Below are 24,970 nucleotides of genomic sequence, written 5' to 3'. Positions count from 1 at the left end.
ATGTATCTATATATGTATACACACACGAGATCAGACAATTAAGTTCGTGAACTTGTTGCAATGATATTGCTAACCTTTTTTTTCCTTTTAAATTCCTTAAACGTTTTTTTTTAATGGGGTGACAATTGGCTAACCTTTTTTGCTATCAGAGGGATTATTCATTATGAATTTGTACCAACTAGACAAATAGTTCACCAAGTTTACTATTTGGAAGTGCTGAAAAGGCTGCGTGGAGAAGTTAGACGACCTGAACTTTTCGCCAACAATTCATGGCGCTTGCATCACGACAATGCACCAGCTACATGGTACTGTCTGTGAGGGAGTTTTTAGCCAGTAAACAAATAACTGTATTGGAACACCCTCCCTACTCACCTGATCTGGCCCCCAATGACTTCTTTCTTTACCTGAAGATAAAGGAAATATTGAAAGGAAGACGTTCTGATGACATTGAGGACATGACATCAAGGGTAATACGATGACAGCTCTGATGGCCATTCCAGTAAAAGAGTTCCAAAATTGCTTTGAAGGGTGGACTAGGTACTGGCATTGGTGCATAGCTTCCCAAGGAGAATACTTCGAAGGTGACCGTAGTGATATTCAGCAATGAGGTATGTAGCACTTTTTCTAGGATGAGTTTGCGAACTTAATTGTCAGACGTCGTACACACATGCATATATATGTGTGTATATGTGTGTGTATATATACACATATGTGTGTATATGTATATATATATTGTCATTGAATTCTCACAACAACCCTATGAAACAAGCTGTTATTACCCCTGTTTTACAGACAAGGAAATGGAGGCATGGAACTTAAGTAACATGCCCAAGTTCCCACAGCTAGCAAGCAGCAGAGATAGAAATCAAACCCAATCAGTCTGGCTCTTGAGTCTGTGTTTTTAACTATAATGCCTCCTTATTCTCATGGAGCCTATGTTATGGAAGGGAAAGACAGACAGCAAATAAGTAAACAAAGAAAATAGATATCAAGTAGTGATAAAGTGGTATGATAAAATATGAAACAAGAAGATTGTGATACAAAGGGACTGGCATAGGGTATCTTTTGATGGAGTGGTCAGTGTTTATAAGGACCAGAGGATGTAAGTTACAGGTCTTTAAGATTTGATTACTTAGAGTATTGCTGTCTCTACAGATTTGCAAAATGCCCTATCTGTGATTTGATTCCTAAAGCTACCCACACATTTTAATATTCCTAACAGAAAACAACAGCAATTTGTGGGCATTGATGGCTTACTGTGTATGAAGGACTGTACTAAACAATTTGTATAGATTCCCATTTTATTCTCACAACATTGCTGTAATTATTATTTTTCACCCATGGAAAACTGAAGCTTAAAGGGTTCAAGTGACTGTCCCAGCTAGGGCTTTAAATCCAGCCAGTGGCAGAGCCCCCAGGATTCAAACCAAGATAGCCTGATTCCAGAGACATTGTTCTTAAATACTTATCATTTTACAGATGAAGTGGTTTGTCCAAGGTAACTTTTTTATAAACAATAATTGCTAACTTTTATATAGATTCAAAATATTCTAAGCATTACTGGGTCTTCACAATGTCAAGGAAGCTTACCTATGTTTTGGAGCTTCAAGATAGGATAAGCAACGCATTTTGAGTGAACAACTTTCTTGTGCTATATGATTTTATCACCCAAATTGGAAATTGTATTCACATGAACTAAAATGTGTAAGTTATTTCAGCACAAAGCCAGAGCCAGGATATGACACCAGGACATTTGACTTCAGATATAGAGCTGTTACCATTCGACTGCAAAGTAAAAGATAACATATAGCTTATCTTTGTTCAGTGCACCTTGGGAAACCAATCTAGTGAAACTGCATATAACAATCTCCAAGGAATGTTTGTTAAATTATTGGTAGTTTCCTAAAACTTTTAAATTTCTCAAAATGAAAGCTGAATGAAGAGTTTTTCTTCACAGATTTGGAGACAGTGCAGGGGAATGGTCTAGAGTAAGAGCTCTGGGGTCAGGTTGTCTGTTGCCTTCTTCTCATCTTCACTGCTTGATTTACTGACTCAAGCGTGACTTGAACAGGCAACTTTGCCCTCCGAGTCTGAGTTCCCTTAATTGTGAAAGAAGCATAGTATAGGATCTTCCTCATAAGAGGAGTATGAGGACTAAATGAGACAATCTTTCTACAAAGTACTAGGCATGGCCCCTTTTGGCTGGCTACCTCTCATCTTGGAAATGGACCCTCATTCATCATTTGTGAATCCAAAATGAAGCTTTGGTTCCATTGCCTTGCTTTCACCACTGCCTGAAGTGTTCTAACAAGTAGTGTGCATGAGTTTTAGAACATAGACTTCCCTGACATATTGTTGCTTGTTGGCATTTTTTTCTTTTTATGGTAAAATTATATAACAAAATTATATATCATTTTAACCATTTTTGAGTGTACAGTTCAGTGGCATTAAGTACATTGATATTGTTGTGCAACCATCACCATCCATCTCCAGAACTTTTTTCATCTTCCCAAACTGAAACTCTGTACCCATTAAACAGTATTGGTGGCAGTTTTTGTTTAGTTGTTCTCAGCTTTCTGACTGAGGCTGCTAGTGAGGAGAAATGTTACTTTATATGAAGATAGACATGAACAAAAAAAAATGTGATTTGAGATCTGTATTATCCCAGAAGCACAATCCGTAAATTAAAAATGCCTACATTGGACTTTATTAAAATTTAAAACTTATTCTTTGAGAGAAAATGAAAAGACAAGTCACAGACTGGGAGAAAATATTTGCAAATCACATTCTGGCAAAAAGTTGCATCTAGAATAAAAATCCTCAGAATTCCAACAACGAGAAAATAAGAAACCCAGTAACAAAATGGGCAAAAGCTCAGAACAGACACTTCACCTAGAAGATAAACAAATAGCAAATAAAGGAAATGCAGACTAGGCAGATGCAAATTAAAAACCATTAAAGAAATACAAATTAAAATCAAAATGATGATTTTTTTTTTTTTAAGATTTTATTGGGGAAGGGGAACAGGACTTTATTAGGGAACAGTGTGTACTTCCAGGACTGTTTTCCAAGTCAAGTTGTTGTCCTTTCAGTCTTAGTTGTGGAGGGCACAGCTCAGCTCCAGGTCCAGTTGCCATTGCTAGTTGCAGGGGTTGCAGCCCACTATCCCTTGCGGGAGTCGAGGAATCGAGCTGGCAACCTTGTGGTTGAGAGGACGCGCTCCAACCAACTGAGCCATCCTTGAGCTGTGGCAGCTCAGCTCAAGGTGCCGTGTTCAAACTTAGTTGCAGGGGGCGCTGCCCACCATCCCTTGGGGGACTCGAGGAATTGGTTGAGAGCCCACTGGCCCATGTGGGAATTGAACCGGCAGCCTTCGGAGTTAGGAGCATGGAGCTCTAACTGCCTAAGCCACCGGGCCATCCCCCAAAATGATGATCTTAAGGAATGTACCAATCTGATTCAGGATGTTGGTAGTGGGTAGGTTGTGTGTGTGGAGGACAAGGGGTACATGGGAAATCTGTGTCCTTTCTGTTCAGTTTTGCTGTGGTCCTAAAAATGACGTAAAAAATAAAAAAGAATCACAATAAGAATCCAGTATACACATATTAGAATGTCGAAACAGAACAAAACTGGCAATACCAAGTGTTAGCAAGGCAAAGCAACTGGAAATTTCATACATTGCTGGTGGTAATGAAAAATGGTACAGCCACTTTGGGAGACAATTTGTTAGTTTCTTATGAAATTAGACATGCATCTACCATGTGACTCAGCAGTCCTTCTAGGTATCTATCCAAGACAAATGAAAACATGTTCACATAAAAACCTGTATGTGAATACTTACCACAGCATTATTCAGCGTTAATTACCAAAACCCGGAAACAACTCAGTTATTTCAACTGATGAATAAACAGATTATCATATATCTATACCAAGGAATAGTTACTACTCTATAGTAGCAAAAAAGGAACTACCTGGTGATTCACGCAATAACATAGGTGAATCTGAAATTCATCTAGCTAAGTGGAAGAAGCCAGACTTAAAAGGCTACATAATTGATGTATGATTTCATTTATATGACAATCTGAAAGAGTAAAACTATAGGGAGGAAAACAGTTCAGGGATGCCAGGGTTTGGGGGTGTAGGGAAGTGTTGGTTATAAAAGGGTAGCATGAGGGAATTTTGGAAGTGACAGGATGATTCTCTGCCACTCACCCTCTCTCTCCAACCTCTCTTGCCAACTCTTTCTAAATTAATAGGCACGTAGTTAGGTCATTTAGCTCTCACAGGTAGAAATAAAGACAACTAATTATCGCCCTAAAATCTATATTATTACCTTGATAGCATATAAAGTGCAATTTAATTAACGAGTGTAAATGCAACTTGATTAACCCGTATGTTATAATGGAAATCATAGAAATGCATTTTTCACTTAAAAAATGGGGATTCATATTAAACAAAAAAAACTCTTCTCGTTTCACTGGAATTTGCTGGTCATACCAGATAAACTTTTAGCACTGCTTGAGTGTTCAGTAGACCATTTGTGTAAGTTAATAATAAATTTTGTGAGTGTAATACCTACTTGAGCTCCTCGGACTCTGTTACAGGAAAGCATTTATCTTGCAGTCCTGGCAGCCCAGGATGGAAGGTGCTAACACAATGCAAATGCTTTCCTTTTACAAGTATCCTGAAATTTTAAATACAAAGAACAAGATTTTAACATAAATTTTCAAAAGGCTCATTTAGATTTAGTGCCTCATTTCTAGTAAATTTGAATCTCATAAACATCAGGTATCATACGACTCTTGTGCATCAGCCTGCTAGAACTAGACATATCCCAGGATTCTTACAACATTGGGTTAACCAAAGTGGGATTTGAACTTGTTTGAGGAACATACATGGGCAGCAGGCTGAATTGTCTTAATTCCTTGGATTTATGGGTTTAACCCCACGTGTGTTGTTAGTCACTGTATTTCACTAAACAATGAGTATGTTCACTGTAGAAAACTTCATAAAGTACAGCAAAAAATCATAACAGTATTACCAGAATTTCTAAGATAACTGTTTATTTAGTTTTCCAGACTTTTCCCTATGCAAACATACACATTTATGTCTGTCCGTGTCTCCTTTTAAAAACAAAAAGACTTATTATTCAATATATTATTGACTGTCATTAAATGTCAGATAACTTAAATTTAATAGCTGTATAGTTGAATATATGGCTATAATTTATTTTGCCAGTCCCCTTTTTTTAGGTATTTAACTTGTATCTACTTTTCTTGTGATGAATATTTTTATATTTATAGCTTTGAGTATCTCTCCATTAATTTCCTTAGAATATATTCTGAAAGCAATACTGCCAGGTCAAAGAGTGGTAGTTTTTCTAAGCTTATTTTTTATATTTTTTACATCAGAAGTAATATGTATGTTCATAGTAATATAGTAGTATTAAAAGTCACATAGTAATAAAAAGTCACAAGGTACAAAAATGCGTATAAGGTAAAAAGTAAAATCTCTGACTTCCTAGCCTCCCTCTCATAGAAGCTGTTAGCAGTTTCTTACGTATTCTTCCAGAAAATTTCAGTGCCTTTTCAAGCCTATGTAATACCTATCTCCCCTCTTTTTTTCTCTTTACACATTATGATATATACATACATATATATAATTTTGTACGTTGCATTTTTCATTTAACATATCTTGTACATCTTGTATCAAGAAATATAGATCTACTTCATTTTATAAAATGGCTCTGTGATGTTTTCACTGTGTGGATATGCTGTATTTTATTAGTTCCTTTTTGATTAATATTTAGGCTGTTTTTAGTTCTGTGCTATAACAAACGTTTCCAGGAATATCATTTTATATGTATATGAGAATGTCTTTTAGATAAAACTCCTAGAAGTGGAATTGCTAGGTCAAAGGGCATGTACATTCTAAATTTTGGTAAATAGTGCCAAATTGCCCTCCAGAAAAATTATACAAATTTATTTTCCCACTAACAGCATATAAAAATGGTTTAGTACTTTTTAAGACTTTCGATGCATACTGCCAAATTATCCTCCAGAAAGACATCATTTTATACTTCCATTGGCAGTGTAGGAGTGTATCTATCTAACCACATTTTCACCAGATGTTAATAAAATTCTTTTTAAACCCTGTCAGTCTGTTATGTGAAAAATAATTGTTTACTTTTATTTCCTATGATTAGTGAGACTTTTTTGTTTAACTTTTTTATTGATTTGTGTTTTTCCAGAACCCATCAGCTCCAAGTCAAATAATTGTTTCAATCTAGTTGTGGAGGGCTCAGCTCACAGTGGCCCATGTGGGGATCAAACCACGCTCTAACCAGCTGAGCTAACCAGTTGCCCCGAGGCTTTTTGACTGTTTGTATTTCTTCATTGTGAGTTGCCTGTTTATTTCCATTGTGCATTTTTCTTTTGGGTGTTCATCTTTTTGACATAGATATCTTTGTATATTAAAGATATTCATTGTTTGCCTGTCATATATATTGCTAGTCCTTTTTTACAGTTTGTTGTTTATCATTTATCTGTTTGTATTTTTTTCCTATGCAGAAGCTTTTAATTTTCATATACCGTGCCTTTGGTGTCATGCTTAGAAAGGCCTTACCTCCCCCAACATTATACTAATGTTTGCTTGTACTTTCTTCTGGTACCTTATGTATTTTACATTTAAATCCTTAATTCATCTAGAATTTAGTTTAAGTATATAGCATAGGGAACTAATTTTATTATTTTTTTCAAAATGATTAACCGGTTGTCCCAATGCCATTTGTTAAGTGAGCCACAGTTTCCTCAACTACTTGATTGTCACTATTTTTTATATGTACGTAGTTATATAGAGAGAGTCATATATAGAGAGGTATCCTCCTCATCACTCTTTCAAAATTTGTGTGTGTTCTTCTCAAATGTTTGTTGTTTCATGTGAACCTTAGAATCATTTGTCAGGTTCTCCCTACCTCTAAATCCCTCCGACTCTCTTAAATTTATATACTGATTTGAGTACCCTTTTATTTTACAATATCTTCCTACACATTTCTAATTAAGATTATTACTGAGTATTTAAAATAATTTTTCAGGGAGATGTGGAGGAATCTTTTACCACTATATTTTAGATGATTATTGTTAGTGTATAAGCAATTGATTTTGATAAATTTAACTGCCAACCTTATTAAGTCTCTAATACCTTTATATTAATTCAACCTCAATAAACTCTGTAATTAGAGTGGACATTTAATGAAAGCAAGCATATCATTTAATACACATAAATTTTCTATAAAATTTATGAAGTAGTAAAACTTTGTATCTGTTCATTTTACTTGCTTTTTTCATTAGATCCATATAACAACCCTATGATATAGGTAAAGTAGCTATTCATTCCCATGTTTTTTAGGAATATGTCAAATTATAGTTGCTGTCTTTCCTGAGTTAGAATCCTCAGAAGTGTTTGTTAAAAATGCAGATTCCTGGACATCACTTCTCTCCTAATGAATTAAGATCTTTGGGTGTAGGGCCTGGGAGTCTGGAGTTACAAAATTCTTCCCTAGATAAGTCTTAAGTACATTGACATTTGGGAACCATTGGAGTGAAAACTGAGGCTCTGAAAACAATTACAGTGTTTCCCCGAAAATAAGACGTAGCTGGACTATCAGCTCTAATGCATCTTTTGGAGCAAAGATTAATATAAGACCCGGTATTATATTATATTATATTATATTATATTATATTATATTATATTACATTATATTACATTATATTATATTACATTATATTATGGATTAGAAAGCACAGTCGGTAACCACAAGATTGCCACGGGGATACGAAAGTCAATTTGGGGAATGAAATCAATAATGTTGTAAAGGTTGTGTAGGGTATCTGATGGACAGCTGTCCCATTAGGGAGACCATCTCAGGGATGATGTAGATGCCTGATCACTGCACTGTACACCTGAAGCTGAAGCTGAACAATAATGAATGTCAACTACAAATACAAAATATGTAACTACAAATATGTAGTTATGAGAAGTGGAGTACAGCATTAGGAATAGAGACAGTGGAAATGTAATGGCTGTGTGTGATGTCAGAGGGGTAGTGGATGGTGGGAGGGGGGTTATCACTGGGTGAGGGATGTAAATGATAGATGTCTATTACATTGTTTTGTACACCTGAAACATTTAAAAAAGTATTATATTCTATTATATTATACCTGGTCTTACATTATAAGACCTGGTATTATATTATATTGTATTATATTATGTTACATTATTTTATATCATATTATTTTATTATATAAGACCCAGTCTTATATTATATTAAAATAACACTGGGTCTTCTTATATTAATTTTTGCTACAAAAGATGCATTAGAGCTGATGGTCTGGCTAGGTCTTATTTTTGGGGAAACATGGTAAGTGACTTCCCCAAATTTACATAGGTAATTTATTTTTAACCCCAGGTTTCCTGACCCCAGGTTAGTACTCACCACATATCTGTCTGTTTCTGTCTCTCTCTGTATGGTTCCTAAAATAATAACAAAATTTCCATTTGTGTCCTTAGAATATAATTCGGGAATAAATTCTTCACTTTTTCCCGGTTGCCTTAAAAGTCCTGTTGAATGGGTATGAGAACTAATACCACATGCTATATAATCTAAATAGAAAGTGTATTCATATTAGATGCCTTAAAGGTTATGTGAATAAATTACTGTATTTCTTTGCTTATTAATCAAGTATATTGCACTAAGGGATTTTGTTTCTCTGGGATAATGTCGACCTATAAGTATCAGGATGGAAATGATGTTAACAGGATAGAGATTCAGGTCTTTCAGCCTTTTGAGTAGAAAGAATGGTCAGAAAAGTAATTTGTCAGTTTTACCATTTTTTAGGCAGGTTGTAATGGCTGTCACTCTTAACCTTTGCTTGTCTTTAAATATAGGAACTGTCTGTGACTGCTTCCCCTTGTGTTTGGTAAAAAGCAATCTGCAAATGTCTAAATGTCTTGAAAAAAATTAATGTATCTGGGGCAGCCGGATCGCTCAGTTGGTTAGAGCGCGAGCTCTGAACAACAGGGTTACTGGTTCCATTCCCACATGGGCCAGTGAGCTGCGCTCCCTACAACTAGTAGATTGAAGACAATGAGCTGCTGAGCTTCTGGAGGGGCGGCAGGATGGCCAAGTTGGCTAGAGTGCGAGCTCTCAACAACAAAATTGCCAGTTCAATTCCCACATGGGAGGGTGGGCTGTGCCCCCTGCAACTAAAGGTTGAAAACGGTGACTGGACTTAGAGCTGAGCTACAACCTCCACAACTAGATTGAAGAACAACTACTTGGAGCTGATGGGCCCTGGAGAAACACACTGTTCTCCAATACCCCCCCCCAAAAAAAAATTAATGTGTCTAATTCAAGCAAAGAAAATATGTTTGGCCAATTTCAGGTTTTTCTTTATTATTTTTTTCCTAAATACTGAAGTAATACATGCTTATTTTAATGAAATTAAAATGGTACGGAAGTATATAAAGTAAAAAGACAAAGTCACCCCCTCAATGGGTAATGACTTTTAATAGTTTGTATCTTTCTAGACCTTTTTCTATTCATGGATATGCTTCTATGTCAGTCTATACAGATTTAGCTCATTCTCTTTAACTGCTGTGTAGTCATCTATAGTATGAATGCATCAGAATTTATTTCCTTATTGATAGATGTTTAGAGACTCTCCAAGTTTTAACTATTTTAAGTATGCTTAACTTATAGCCTTGTGCATCTTTGTAAATATTTTTGTAGGTTAGATTCTTTTAAGTAAAATTGCTTGGTCAAGGATTATGTACATGTCATGTCTTGATAGGTATCACAAAATTGCCCTCCAAAAAAGGTCATAATGATTTACAGTCATTGACAGCATGGTGAAATATTTGTCTGCACCTTTGACGTATTGAATAGATACATTAGTCTTAAATTTTTACCAGCATGATAAACAAAAAACAAGATTTCATTGTTTTAGTTTACATCTAATTTGTATTTCCCAATTTGTATCTCTAACTCACTTAAAGATTTAAGCATCTTAGCATTTAACAACTAATTTGTATGTTAAAAAGATTTGTAAGCATAGAGTATAAGCCTTCAGCAAGAAAAAAATGTGCACCTTAGAAGGAAGTGTGTAATCTTTTTTTTCCTTCTTTTCTTGCTTATACTTGGAATAAAGTTCCATAATGTATGAGTTGCTCACCTTTTCAGGTGCATATAAAGAAGTCCCAGCTGGTAGACTTCAGCATGTATTGGGCTGATAAGCCAAGTGTTTCTTTCCTAGATTGCTCTCTCACCTGTTGTCTGCCTGAACAGGCCACCGCTCAGTGCTCCAGTGAGAGTAACTTAGCTTTGTGGACAATTATGTCATTCCTGTTACTGGGCTAGTTATTTTTTACTTTTTAAATCTTATTTAACCTGTATTTTAGAGAACTGATTTAACTCACTACTGTATAACATCAACTTGCCATGAGAACTTTTTATTTATTTTGTGTTTATAGGCCAGAGTTCCCGTAGGCATATGCACTAAATTGACCAGAACTACAAAATAAAATCACAGAGCTAAATGGTAGAAGAAGTGTTATTTGCCAAATTATTTCAGTAGGTCAACACTGAAATGATAAGTTATGAGTCACTAGGATTTGTTATCTTCAGTGAAACTTCAAAATCTGGGCAGATTCTTCTCTCTCCAGTGATTATGATACAACATTGCCTTCATGTGAGAGATTTTATTTCCTGACCTTTATTAAGATTCTGTATTGTTATATTTCTAAGGCTACCAATGATATTTTTTCAAAAGTGTACAGGTAAAGATTTCATTCTGACTTTAAATGAAAAAACAAGCATCAAAAGGTGTGATTTAAAATAAATTTACAGATACAGTAAAATTGACTGGAATTACAGGAACTTTTTCTTTCAGTTTTTTTTTTTAACTTTTATTTATATTAAGTGTGTTTTTCCAGGACCCATTATCTCCAAGTCAAGTAGTTGTTTCAGTCTAGTTGTGGAGGGCGCAGCTCACACTGACCCATGTGGTGATCGAACTGGCAACCTTGGTGTTATAAACATCGTGCTCTAACCAACTGAGCTAACCGGCTGCCTTCCTTACAGTTTTATGAGATATAATTGACACACAGCACTGTGTAAGTTTAAGGTATACAGTATAGTGACTTGACTTACATATATTGTGAAATAATAACCACAGGTTTAGTTAACATCCATCACCTCATATATATATATATACCAAGTTTTTTTCCCTGTGATAAGAACTTGAAGGATTTACTATCTTAGCAACTTTCAAATATACTGTAGATCAGTGTTAATTAGTCATCATGTATTATACATCTCCAGTACTTATTTGTCTTATAACTGGAAGTTTGTACTTTTTAACCATCTTCATCCAATTCCTCCACCCCCCAACCTCCTGCCTCTGGTAACCACAACCCTGAATTCTTTTTCTGAGGTTTTATTTAAGACTCCACATGCAATGTTTGTCTTTCTCTGTCTAACTTATTTCAGTTAGCATAGTATCCTCAAGGTTCATCCAGTGTTGTTGCAAATGGCAGGATTTCCTTCCTTTTCACGGCTGAATAGTATTCCATTGTGTGTGTATATGTATATTATTAATATATATGTTAGGTTGGCTATTTTATGTATGTGTGTGTGTGTATGTGCATATATACATGTGTATATATATACACACACATGTGTGTGTGTGTATATATATATATATATATATATATATATATATATAAGAACTCATCCTAAAAAAAGTGCTACATAGCTCATTGCTGAATATCACTATGGTCACCTTTGAAGTACTCCTCTTGGGAAGCTATGCACTGATGCCAGCACCTAGTCCACCCTTCAAAGTAATTTTGGAACTCTTTTTTCTGGAATGGCCATCAGAGCTATCTTCGTATTACCCTTGATGTCCTGAATGTCATCAAAATGTCTTCTTTCAATATTTCCTTTATCTTCGGGTAAAGAATGTCATTGGGGGCTAGATCAGATGAGTAGGGAGGGTGTTCCAATACAGTTATTTGTTCACTGGCTAAAAACTCGTTCACAGACAGTGCCCTGTGAGCTGGTGCGTTGTCGTGATGCAAGAGCCATGAATTTTTGGTGAAAAGTTCAGGCCGTCTAACTTTTTCACGCAGATTTTCAGTACTTCCAGATAGTAAACTTGGTTAACTGTTTGTCCAGTTGATACAAATTCATAACGAATAATCCGTCTGGTATCAAAAAAGGTTAGCAACATCGTTGTAACAAGTTCGCGCAAACTTAATTGTCAGACCTCGTGTGTGTGTGTGTGTGTGTGTGTGTGTGTGTGTGTGTATTACATTTTCTTCATCCATTTATCTTTTGATGGGCACTTAGATTGTTCCATGTCTTGGCTATTGTAACTAATGCTACAGTGAACATGGTGGTGCAGATATCTCTTTGACATAATTATTCCATTTTCTTTGTATATACGTATACCCAATAGTGGAATTGCTAGATCATGTTAGCAATTGGTAGTTTTATTTTTAACTTTTTGGGAGCCCTCCAAACTGTTCCCATAGTGGCTGCACCAGTTTACATTCCCACCAGCAGTACACGAGTGTTCCTTTTCCTCCACATCCTTGCCAGCATTTATCATCTCTAATTTAACTCTAATGATGAGTTACCGTCTTTTAACGTCAAGATCTGATGACAGGTTTTAATGAAGGCTGAAAATGTAAATTACTTGGGCCCTTTTAAAAAAAAAATGGAATCAGATTTTTTTCCCCTCTTTCTTGTATGGTATATTCCAGAGTCTTTCCTCACAGAAGATGGAAATATGGTAGAAACCTTCCTAACCATCCAGAGGTTGACTAATTGAAGTAAGGAAGCATAAAAACTATGCATATGTAGCTTATTCATTTTTTTTAAAACCTAGAACATATTTTTATTCATTTTATAATATTTATATATAGGGCCAGGGCTCTTGCTTTGCATTTTGCTTTGTATTTGGGTACTCTGGACTTCTTTTCTTTCTTGAATAAATCACATTCATATTGCTTCATTCCACATTTCCAGTTTTTGTTTTGTTTCGTTTTTTATTGGGGAATATTGGGAAACAGTGTGTTTTTCCAGAACCCATCAGCTCCAAGTCAAGTCGTTGTCCTTCAGCCTAGTTGTGGAAGGCGCAGCTCAGCTCCAAGTCCAGTCGCTGTTTTCAGTCTTTAGTTGCAGGGGGCACAGCCCACCATCCCATTTGGGAATTGAACCGGCGACCTTGTTGTTGAGAGCTCATGCTCTAAACAACTGAGCCATCTGGCCGCCCCTCCGGAAGCTCAGCAGCAGCTCGTTGTCTTCAGTCTAATTGTGGAGGGTGCAGCTCACTGGCCCATGTGGAAATGGAACCAGCAGCCCAGTTCAGAGCTCACGCTCTAACCAACTGAGCCATCCGGCCGCCCATCCACATTACCAGTTTTCAGTTTGGTTTCATGTAAGTAGAGAACAGAATTCTTTTAGATTTTAATGCTTTCCCCCCAGTCTCTTAAAGTTGTTTCATGTATAGCTATTTCAGCAGTTTACCATTCACCTTTACTGTTTGTAAAACATTCACCTTTGTTTTCGTAGAAAGAATAACTGTCTTTTATGCTCACATTCATCAGTTTACATAATATTTAATTAAACCACACGATTATAGGAAGTTTAGTGGGCATAAACAGGCTTGGGAGCAAACACAGCTGAACTAAGTATGCCAACATACTCTTGGTAGGACAAGGAGTACATAAAAGCCTGCTGTGGGCATCTGAATATTGTAGTGATAGAATTGGAAAAACCATCAGTTAATCCATTGGAGGTTGGTTAAGAGAACTTTTTGAAGAGTGAAAATTTGCTTTTTCTTAATGCATGCCGAACATTTTTCGTGTCTGTAAATGAAGGTCTACATCATTGTTTTTAATGGCCACGTGGTATTTGTTATCCATGTATTAGGCCGAGTTCTTGCTTGCAAACAATATAAAGCAGTTCTGACTCACTTAACCAGACAAGGATTTTATTGGTAGGCTAGTAAGATTGCTTGTAGAGTCAACAGGGAAGATGGTAAGCCAGGCTTGGAAAATAGGCAGGAACCCAGTGCAGCTAAAACAGGTCAAGGTCACACCATAGGAACAGTCTGGTGAGGACCCCTCCAATGGCACTCAGGACTTTTGCCGCTACCACTTTTGGCATTTTAACTCGGCTGCTGCAACTGCTGTGAATTCTCTGTAACTAGCCTTGTGTATTTGTGTCACTCCCTCAGGATTCAAAACCCTGGTATGGGCAGAAGCATCTACCCAGTCAGGTCTAGAATGACATAGCATCTCAGCTTCAAGGATGAGGGGTAAGGGAATATTCCCCACTCCCACTTTGGTTTCAGGGTCCTGCTGCCGATTACCAACACACTCACAGGAGGGGGTTTCCTTAACCTAGGATGTGTGTTTGGATGCTGGGTAGCCGAAAATATGACAACTATCTGTAATAATGTGAACATACTAAAGTTTATTTAACTAATACCCTACTGTAGACATTTAGGTTATTTCTTATTTTGTTCTGTTTTAAGCTGCATGGTAATAGACACATTTTATTAATGTAGTAGGGGGAAAGTGTTTTATCTTAGTTGTTTTAATTTATAATTTTACATGTGAATTTTCATGTTTTTACTGGTATTTTGAATTTCTTATTTTGTCAACTGCCTGACATATACAGAGGGTACCAAAAAATGTATACACATTTTAAGAAAGGAAAATAAACTGTATAAAAATTGTAATACTTGGGGCAGCTGGTTTGCTCAGTTGGTTAGAACGCGGTGCTCTTACTAACAACAAGGTTGCGGGTTCAATCCCTACATGGGCCACTATGAGCTGCGCCCTCCACAACTAGATTGAAACAACTAGTACTTGACTTGGAGCTGATGGGTCTTGGAAAAACACATTTAAAATAAATAAAAAATGGTTTAAAAAAATTGTAATACTCAATATATACCAATAACAAAAGATGAATAGAAGTCGTGTGTATACATTTTTTGGTACCTCTGGTATATTACTGTATGGGTTTTTGAGATACAATTTACATATCGTAAGATTCACCCTATTGAAACATATAATCTAGTGGTTTTTAGTATATTCACAGATTTGTGCAACCATTGCAACTAATTCCAGAACATTTCATCATTCCCAAAAGAAACTCCATGAGTATATGTTTTTGTAGTTTGTTTACATATTGTATTTTGCTGCATGAAATTTTAAATTTTTATATAATTAAATTTTAAAATATTTTCCTTTATGGTTTCTGCTTTTGGCCTATGCTTAGAAGGGCCTTCCCCATCCCAAGTTTTGTTGTTGCTGTTGTTAATATTCACTTTTGTGTCTTTGTAGAATTTTCTATTTTCTTTTTACATTTCAGTCTTTAACTCAGTTGGAATTAATTTTGGTGAAGATGGCATCTAAAAGTGTTCACCTCGAGTAGTTAGCACATTATGCCAACACCACTTATTGATTTCCCCCTGGATTGGAAATGCTGCTCATATTACATACTAAATTCTTATCTATACACATTCATGTCTGTTTCTGGCACTTTCTGTTCTGTTGTAAGTATCTGTCTATTCTGACATCAGTACTAGACTTTTAATAATTAACACTTTTAAAGACATTTTAATGTGTGATAGAATAATTAGCATTAATATCCTTTTAGTAATTTTAAAAATAAAATTAATGACATACTTGAAAAGTTTAGTCAAACTGAGTTATTTTTAGTTTTTATTGTTTAAAGATTTTATTTGGGAAAGGGAAGAGGACTTTATTGGGGAACAGTGTGTACTTCTGGGACATTTTTTTCCAAGTCAAGTTGTTGTCCTTTCAATCTTAGTTGTGGAGGGCGCAGCTCAGCTCCAGGTCCAGTTGCCATTGTTAGTTGCAGCGGGCACAGCCCACCAGCCCTTGCAGGAGTTGAACCGGCAACCTTGTGGTTGAGAGGATGCACTCCAACCAACTGAGCCATCCGGGAGCTCAGCAGCAGCTCAGCTCAAGGTGCCATGTTCAATCTTAGTTGTGGGGGGCGGAGCCCACCATCCCTTGTGGGAGTCTAACCGCCAACCTTGTGGTTGAGAGGCCGTGTTCCAACCGACTGAGCCATCTGGCCACCCAGGAGCTGAGCAGCAGCTCATTGACTTCATAATAGTTGCGGAGGGTGCAGCTCGCTGGCCCATGTGGGAATCGAACCGGCAGCCCCATTGCCCAGAGCTCGCACTCTAACCAACTGAGCCACCTGTCCGCCCCCTGAGTTGTTATTTTTAGCCTCCCCAAACTTTTGTCATTTGTTTTATAGTTTACTTATTCTTAATCTGTTATAGTAAATATAAAAGAAGTACTTTTTGAGCTTACTCTATGTAATGGTTAAATACTGATAGTTGTTTTTAGTTTTCATAGGTATTTAATGTTTCTTTTCACCAGTGGTTTGGGGCATTATTTTGTCTTTGAACTAAAATTGTAAGATGGATTTTTCTTTATGAAGAAAGCTATAGCATTATAAGCAGTCCATGATTTACCTACGGATTGTAAGAGTATCTGACAAGCTTGAATCAGGTGATTGTTTTGATGGGGGAAAAAAACACGTTCCAACTACCAGATAGTCCTAAGATAGACAACTGTACCAAAACCGTATTTAACCCGTAATATGAAAAGTAGCTGACATGTTTTAATGACAAATAGTTGAATCCTACTTCCCTCTAAATTCGAGAGATAAGAACCACCTTGTCTGAGGCAAAAAAAGTTTCATCCATACTAAAAATCATGTTTTTTTCTCTAGTCTATTATTGATGTGGCAGCAGGTGCTCAGCTTCTGGTGGAAAGGCACCTAGTAACTTGACGACTATTTCTCAGTTTCTGGGGAACTTGACCCTTACCTGTGTTTATTGCAGGGTACCAGTAGTTTTCAAGCATTTTCCCTACCCTACACCCACCTTTTGCTGGTTTTATTTTATGTCTCTGGCAAACATTGCCTTATTAAGTTAATCCCTTTGATGCTATTGTTAGCTCAGGACTCTAGCCTGAATTGGCTGTGTGAGCGTGGGTAAGTCTGAGTGTTAGCTTCCTTAATTTTAAGAGGAGGCTGCTATCCTATTTACATTTCAGGATTGTCATGAAATTCATGTATATGGAAATTTTGTCAACAATGCGATTCTATAGGAATCTAAAATATCTGTATTGTTAGGACAAGGACAACTCTTTTTTAGAAAGGTGGTAATTAGCCCGAAAGTCACAAAAATGGCCAGCAAAACACATTACCTTTTCTTAATTTTAATGTTATGTTCTTTTTGACCTTACTAATATGTCTTAAGTATTGGCTCCTGATCTTTTAGGAATGATCAAATGAAAAGAACAATTATGTTTTAAAACATACACTGTCTACTCCAGCTATTTCATCTGGAATCTTAGTCTTCTGTTTATATAATGACAATTGACATTATATAATTGGATGAAAGAGATCACATACTCAGTATTTTGAAAACAGGTACTGGAATAAGATCAATTTTCATTTTAAAATACAATTTAAATGAAAGAGATGCATCATATAGAATAATAGAGAAGCTAATGCTTTCCCCTTTTGTTTTCAATTTAGAGGTGGTAGTGGTTTTAAATAAAAGCAACAGTTAGGAAAAATTAAATTGATTTGAAAATACTATATAGATACTAGTTCAATGTTGTTTGCATAGCTTGAAATCATCAATTTGCTTGATAAACAGGGTTTGGTTGTTTTTTTAATAGCTCTGGTAAAATAGACTGGGTGGTTTTGACTGCTTATATGTTGGAATTTATCCTTGGTTTCACTTATTGAATTATTTCAGTTTTGGTAACTTTTCTCTTAATTTCAGCACATTTCCTGTATTTTTTCATCATTTCCCCCTATAATGGGCTGGTTTCTAAAAATCTTTTTCTTCCACCTTTACTGAGGTACAATTGACAAATCGTGTATAGTTAAGGCATACAACATGACATTTTGATATACGTATACATTGTGAAATGGTTACCACTGTTAAGCTAATTAACATATCAAGCACCTCACAGTTACCTTTTCTTTTTTTTGTTTGTTTGAGAACTATTAATATCTCTCTTAGCAAATTTCAAGTATGTAATACAGTATTATTGATTGTAGTCAAGCATGCTGTACATTAGATTTCCAAAGTTTGTTCATCCTGCATAACTGAAACTTGGTACCCTTTCACCAACATCTCCCCATTTCCCCACCACCCAACCCCTAGTAACCACCATTCTAGCCTCTTTTTGTAAGAGTTCGACTTTTTTAGATTCTGCATATAAATGAGATCATGCAGTTTTTATCTTTTTGTGTCTGGACTATTTCACTTAGCATAATGTCCTTCGAGTTCATTTATTTTCCTTTTAAAATTTTTACAATGAAATAATTTAGGCCAATAAAGAGTATAGGGCACCCTATAACATATGTGTGTATCCACTACCCAGCTTAAGAAGGTAAACATTGCATATATAGTTGAAGTTCCCTTTTATGCTCCAGTTGCATCCCACCCTCCCCAAACTCCTGAATTTGGGGTTTACCATTCCCATGCATGTTTTTATATTTTGACTAATACTACTACATATGTATGTATACAAAAAATTATGGTATTTTTTTAGATGTTTGTATCTTTCTGAAACTTTTTTATTTTCTCAACTATGTTTGTGAAATGTATCCATGTTGCTACTTGTAGCTCTAGTTCCCAGTTTCTAAACCTCTGTTCTATTGACCTTTAGGGCCAATAATTATTTTTTGTGAGGAGCTTTCTTGTCCATTATAGGATGTTTAGTGGTAGGTATCCCTGACTTCTACCCACTAGAGGCTAGTAGCACTTCCACCTCCTCCCCAGTTGTGATAAGCAGAAATGTCCCCAAGGATTGTCATATGTCCCTTTGGTGATGAAATCTCCCTTTCTCCCAGTGAGAACCACTATTTTAGTTCATTTAAACTACTGTATCGTGCTCCACTGTATATATACTACCACCTATTTTCTTCTGTGTTCTGATTTCCAAAGTTTTAACTATTTAGGAACACTGTTGTAATGAGCATTCTTGTTCATGTTTCCTTACACACATGTGTGAGACCTTTCCTAGAGTAATAAATATGCTTAGGAGTAAAAATGTTGAGTTCTAGTGTATGCATGTCTTCAACTCTATCAGATATTGCCAAGCAGGTTCCTTAATGATTGTACCAATTTATAATCTCACTAACTGAATAGGAGAGATCCTGTTGCTCCACATCCTCACCAACACCTGGTATTGTCAGATTTTGAAATTTTTGTCTACCTTATGATATTCATTTGCATTTTCTTGATCATCATAGTGATAAAAATTATCCAGGTAGAATTGTAACAAAAATTAAATTTTACCATATAATTTATTAAGAATCCAGAAACCTTTCCTAAATTATGAGAACTACTTATTTTGGGGAGATTTTAAAATAATGTTTGAACTTCTGTGATCAACTTTATGAAGTGGATTTGAGCAGTCAGTCTTCATACATGTCATGTTTGTACTCAACTTCTGCAGTTTCTGTTTTCAAACCAGAGATGATGATCTAGTCATAATACTATTCTTCCTCTTAGGAAATACTACTACCAATGGTGATTACCATCTGTGTTTAGGGAGTGGCTCAAAATACTTTAATAACTAGAAATTATTTCCCTCAGTGTTGTTGGATGCTCTTGTTCTCAGAGTCTCCTCATTATTAATAGCTGCACGCTAGATTTGTTCCTTTGACATTGTCATCTCCCAGAAGCCTACATTTTTTCCTATACTGAGTCAAATTGTTTATGCTTACTCGGTTTTCTGAGTCATTTTGCTAAATGCAATGGGAGGTTAAAAAAATGTTCCTCACTGTACCTATCTTTGAGACATTTAAAATTCAAAAGATGGACATAACATATATTACAAAATCAATTCGAGGTGTGTGTGTATGTTTATATGTGTGTGTGTATATATATTTATATATATATATATATATATATATAAAATAGAATAATATAAGGGAGATGGAATTTCTCTGAGGTTTTGCATGTAAAGCCCAATTTAAGTAGAGTTTGGAAGAAAAAAGCACAGATGAATTATGAAGGCAGAAGGAAATACATATTATTCATAGATGATTTGACATGCTTAATTAGGATGTACTGGGAAATGTGGCTGTATTAATGTAATTTTCATACGTGCTCAGAAATTCTTTCCTTCCCAATACATATTTCCAGGTTGAATTATCCAGTTACTTTAAAAATGGCTTTCTGCTTTACTAGTCTCTCTCAGTTCCTCAGTAAGCCTGAGAAATTCTGCAGTACTTTGGTCTGGGGCATACCGTATAATAAAACTGTATTACAATTTTACATTCTTAACTAACCAGATAAACTAGCCTTCATCTGCTGAGTGTATTGTATTCCAAAAGTTTGTTACCAATTCTGCTGTTTGAACTTGACATTTTCCCATAAAACAATTGAGTCAGTTTTGGTAATGTACCTAGATCAGCCATCAAAAGCCCCATTTGACCCATAATGTATCTGAGCTATGTAGTACTAAGTCTGAGTGTTCTGTCCTGGAGGAAGAAAGAGGAAGAGTCTCCTTTCTTAGGCACAGGACTAACTGTAGGCAAATTTTTGATAGGATTTGTTTGTTTAGACATCATTCTACTTCTTTTTTCATACCCGTTACAGCTTCCTAGTGACCCTCTCCCTAGCCCCTAATGCTTCATGCTTCCTGAAGTACCCTACCTTGGACTCTTCACCTGGGTCCCTGAGTTCCCTTCAGCCCAAGTATATTTTTCTCACAATTACCTGCCTTTCCTGTCCCATCAGAATCTTACATAGGCATTAGGAGGTATAATTCCAAATATCAGCCCCTTAAACTGTCAAAGAGGAATTTGTATTTTAAAAAGAGGATACAGTGTCTGTTAAGACAACTGACCTGGATTATTCAAAAAGTCACTTCATTGGGGAAAAGGGATATGGGGAGGGGCTGTTCTAGATTAAATGAGACAAAAGAGACACAGCCAAATGGTATGTGTGAACCTTGTCTGGATCTTGATTTGGTGTAAAAGATGTTCTTGAGGCATTTGGGATAATTTAAATAGAGAATGTGTATTAGATGATGTACAATCATTAATTTTCTTAGCTGTGATAGTAGTATTGTGGTTATGCAAGAGTCCTTATTGTTTGGAAATGCATGCTGAAGTATTAACATTTCTAAAACTTATTCAAATAGTTTAGAAAAAATAGAGCAAATATAGCAAAATGTTAATAATTGTTGAATTCAAGCTGAATATATACAGATAGATGTTCATTGTACTATTTCAGCTTTTATGTGTGGTTGAAATTTGTCATAATAAAAGTTTGAAAAAAGGGAAGATATGCATTAATATGATAATCTCTAAATCGTCAAATTTCATGCAGTGGAAAATTCAGCCAGTGTGGAGAATTTCTTTTGAGCTAGAGTAACTAGTTCTAGCTCCCCTAAACTAATTCAGTTCTATGATTCTTACCTTATTCCACTTACTCATTCAAAGATTCAGATTTTGTCCTACTGGTAACTGATGCTCTTGGTTAGAGGAAGGAAGATGGAGTTTCTCAGGGCAGTGACAGCTTATTTTTTACTTATAGATTTTAAGTCATATACTACTAGAATGTGAAAAGCTTTGGCAGTGTGGTTCATCAGAGATCATGATTTTTTTTTTACCCTATTGAATAAAAAGGCTGCTTGAAGTTATTAAAAACAAAATTTGACAAAATTTATTCTTATATACCATGTTTTCCCGAAAATAAGACCTGGCCGGACAGTCAACTCTAATGTGTCTTTTGGAGCAAAAATTAATATAAGACCTGGTCTTATTTTACTATAAGACCGGATCTTATATAATATATAATATAGTATAATGTAATATAATATAAAATACCGGGTCTTATATTAATTTTTGCTCCAAAAGATGCATTAGAGCTGATTGTCCGGCTAGGTCGTATCTTTGGGGTAACATGGTATTAAATAGATATTTTAAGTCTTTATATAAAAATAGTTAATAGTTTAACAGTAATTTCATAAGAAGAATCAGTGGACATAATTGAATTGTTAACTGTTGCATTTGGAATAGCTTTAGCTATAACTTTAAAAGTAAATAACACAAATAGATTAATAATTATGAATCTATTTTAGATCATGTCACACTATAAATTATAATTATTCCATAATTATTGCCAGTTGAAATTAAGACTGAGAATGATGGGTCTAGGGATGATTTTTTCTTTCAGCTTTTCTGAGATTTTTACACTTTAACAATGAATAGATATGGAAAACAGTATGGAGGTTCCTCAAAAAAATTAAAACTGAAACCACCATGTGATTCAGCAATTCCACTTCTGGGTATTTATTCAAAGGAAATGAAGTCAATATCTCTAAGACATCAGAGCCCCCATATTCTTTGCAGCATTATTTACAATAGCCAAGACATGGAAATAGCTTAAGAGTCCAAGGATGGATGGATGAATGGCCATAAAAAAAAAAAAGGAAATTCTGCTACTTGCAACAACATGAATGGACCTTGAGGGCATTATGCTGAGTGAGATAAGTCAGAGAAAGACAAATACTATATGAGTTCACCTATATGTGGAATCGAACAAAATTTAACTCATAGACACAGAGAACAGATTGGTGAGTTGCCAGAGGCTGCGGGGTTGGGGTGGGCAAAATGGATGAAGGTGATCAAAAGGTATAAATTTCTAGTTATCAGATAAATAAGTCCTGGGGATGTAATGTACAGCATGGTGACTATAGGTAACAAGACTGTATTGTATATTTGAAAGTTGCTGTGAGATTAGATGTTAGTTCTCGTCACAAGAAAAAAAATTGTAACTGTGCGTGGTTATGGATGTTAACTAAACTTATGGTGGTAATCATCTTGCAATATGTACATATATCAAATCATTGTGTTGTACACCGAAAATTAATACAATGTTATATGTCAATTATATCTCAATTTAAAAGGTGAATAAAGGCATCAAAAGAAAAAAATAGATACAATGGACTTCATCAAAATTAAGAACTTGGGCATCAAAGGACTCTATCAAGAAAATAGAAAGATAATCCACAGATGGGAGAAAATATTTGGAAATCATATGTCTGATAAGAGATTAATATGCAGAATATGTAAAGAAATCCTATAACTCAACAACAACAAAAAAAACAAAAGCCCTGTTCAAAAATGAGTAAAGGACTTAACACAGACATTTCTCCAAAAAATATCAACAAATAGCCAATAAGCACATGAAAAAAATGTTCTGCAATTACAGTCGTTATGGTTGTACATCCTTGTGAATATTACGAAAAACCACTGACTTGTACACCTTAAAAGGGTGAATTTTGTAGTATGTGAATTATATCTAAAAAAAAGAATATATAACGAAGAAAATATGCTGGAAACCAAATGACCATTTGAAAATAAATTATCCCCAAGGGACTTCTATTGTTTTAGATATTTAGAAATTATATCGATGGAAATTTGGAAATTAATTGTTCAGAGTTCCATAGAAACCAGTTGAAGAAGTGAAACGAGTCCACTAATTTCCTTGCTTTTAGGAACAGAGGGTGTGATTCAGTAGCAGTTTCTGTTTGTTTCTTTGAGCTTAGCAGAGCTAAGATGATGCAGTAATTTTTATGCCATTTGGAATAAATTAATTGCAAAGAAATGTTTTAGTTTGCATAGTTTTTTATAAATTTTATTTATTTTGAATTAGTCTTATATTCACATAATTCAAAAGGCAAAAGCTCTCCCCAATACTCACCCACTCTCTGTCTCTCCTACGAGATAACTGATGTTACCAATTTTTTGAGAAGTGACTTTTGGAGGAAAATAGAGTCAGTATAAATCATGGTATTTGTAAAACCACTTTTGAGCTCTGTAGTTGACCATTGTTAATTTTGAAAAATGAGTCTTTAAAAAAGATTTTGTTATCCTTAATTTTTGATTATGGTCTCACAACAGGATCTTTAGCCAAGGGCAGAGAAACCCCCTAATGAATACTGGATATGTTATTACTGGACCTAAGACTTGTATTTTTATTTCTACTTCAATTCTAGGTAATAGTGTATTCATAATAATAGGTTGTCTTACGTTTCTCTTTCTTCATCAGCCATCATCACTGCTTTGGGTGACAGTTTTATTTTTACCTCAGTATTCCTCCTCTTCTTACACAAAATTTGGTATTTTCTATATAATTTGCAATCTTTGCAAGATTAGTGCAAGTTCTTTGCATTGAGCTAATTAATGTATTCTTCCAAATATAATTTTTGATTAGTGCAAGTTCTTTGCATTGCTAATGTATTCTTCCAAATATAAATTTTTCTTACAGAATTAAAAAATTCAAATTAACTCCCTTTAATTTACCTAAACATGAATAATCTATGGTACTCTAAGAGAGGCACTCAGATATGCATTGGGAAGTCTCTATTTTTCCCTGAATAATCTCTTAAGCCGTATTCTGGTACTGCTTTTATCATAATCATTTCACACTAGCCTCTAAACCAAAGAGTTTATAGAAGTGTATTCTTAGTTGTTCTTTTCTTGTGATTTTCATTGATCTTCCTTGCCATCTCTTGGTTTAAATTTAATTTACTCCCTTTTTCTCTCTACTGTTTTGGAAACTATTCTATTTTCTAGTCTCCTACCAGTTGTCCTTAAGTTTTTAACATGTATTTTTAACAAAATCTAGAGTTTATCTCTTTCTCTCTATGCATTCCAAACAAGGCAAAGGATCTTACAATTCCTTAATTACAAACACCCTTATTATTATTTTCTAGTATTTCAGGTCCATGTTCTTTAATGTGTGCATATGTGTGTGTGTCTGTTTGAAGAGATAATACATTCTCATGTTACAAAATTCAAAAGGTACAA

General features: G+C 35.2%; 1 protein-coding gene across 4 annotated transcripts in view; it reads left to right on the top strand.

Moving 5' to 3' along the window:
• ATP7A (ATPase copper transporting alpha) overlaps nucleotides 1-24,970 on the top strand; it is a 115,454-nt gene that overhangs the window by 15,163 nt on the left and 75,321 nt on the right. Inside the window, exon 2 of one of the 4 annotated variants that reach the window (XM_033110570.1) lies at nucleotides 6,251-6,397. The exons of the other annotated variants lie outside the window; for them this stretch is intronic. The gene's annotated coding sequence lies outside the window, so the exon portion shown is untranslated. The remainder of the gene's footprint in view (nucleotides 1-6,250; nucleotides 6,398-24,970) is intronic. 4 annotated transcript variants of the gene reach the window in all.

Source organism: Rhinolophus ferrumequinum, chromosome X (assembly GCF_004115265.2).
Source record: "Rhinolophus ferrumequinum isolate MPI-CBG mRhiFer1 chromosome X, mRhiFer1_v1.p, whole genome shotgun sequence".
In the NCBI taxonomy this organism is placed as follows: domain Eukaryota; kingdom Metazoa; phylum Chordata; class Mammalia; order Chiroptera; family Rhinolophidae; genus Rhinolophus; species Rhinolophus ferrumequinum.
This window is presented reverse-complemented; position numbering and strand designations above follow the sequence as displayed.